Here is an 887-nt window from a genome sequence, read left to right as displayed (position 1 = left end):
AAGATCACTCTGGTGTCTACGGCAGATCCGATCAGTCTCGTGATGAAGAGAAGTCTTTTCCGATGTTGAAAGGTATCATCACGACAACTCAATTTGTCCGGTAAACTACTCGGGGCTCCCCATGGTTTAGTAAAAGGGAGGGGATATTTTTTATTCATCCGGGGGTTCATTCATTATAAACTAAAAAGTGGTTGGCTGATTAGTAAGGTCTTAAAAATGTCATAGAATTCATGATCGGCCATTCCAATTTTTCTTTCAGCAAGTAGGCGACGCGAATCTATGCTTTCTATCTTTCAATCGGATACTAATTGCTTGGATGCGTTTGAAAGCCTCGAGATGACTTGCAGAATAAATTCTTTCTAGGTTTGTCTTGTGTCTCCGAAACAAACGGTCCATTTATTGATGGGCGAACGACGGGGATTGAACCCACGCGTGGTGGATTCACAATCCACTGCCTTGATCCACTTGGCCACTTGGCTACATCCGCCCCTACCCCCGGTTGAAGTCTCTATCTACGATCAGATCCTTTCTGAACTCCCCTATGACCGCTTATCAAAGAGAAGCTTTTTCCTATACTATAGTGGCAAGTCTATTGTTGTGTTTCGGAATTAGGGGAAACAAAGCTTCAACAAGTAGAAGCTTCCTGGCAAAGCTTCAAACAAAGAGGTTGGGCTGTTCACTTCATTGATTTGACTTCACTTTACTTAAGATTAAAGATAGGGGCCGGGCGGGCAGTGAAGGCTCATTTAGTAGACAGCGAGCGAGCTACAAGCACCTACTCCTATCAAAATGAAAAGCAGCAAGCGGAACTTGAACTTGAAGAAGCGAGCCTCTATCAGAGAAAGCCATTGCGCGCTAGCCCCTTGTCTTGTATAGGGTGGAAAACC

The sequence above is a fragment of the Nicotiana tabacum genome, chromosome 12, assembly GCF_000715075.1.
Source record: "Nicotiana tabacum cultivar K326 chromosome 12, ASM71507v2, whole genome shotgun sequence".
NCBI lineage: Eukaryota > Viridiplantae > Streptophyta > Magnoliopsida > Solanales > Solanaceae > Nicotiana > Nicotiana tabacum.
Note: the sequence above shows the minus strand (reverse complement) of the source record.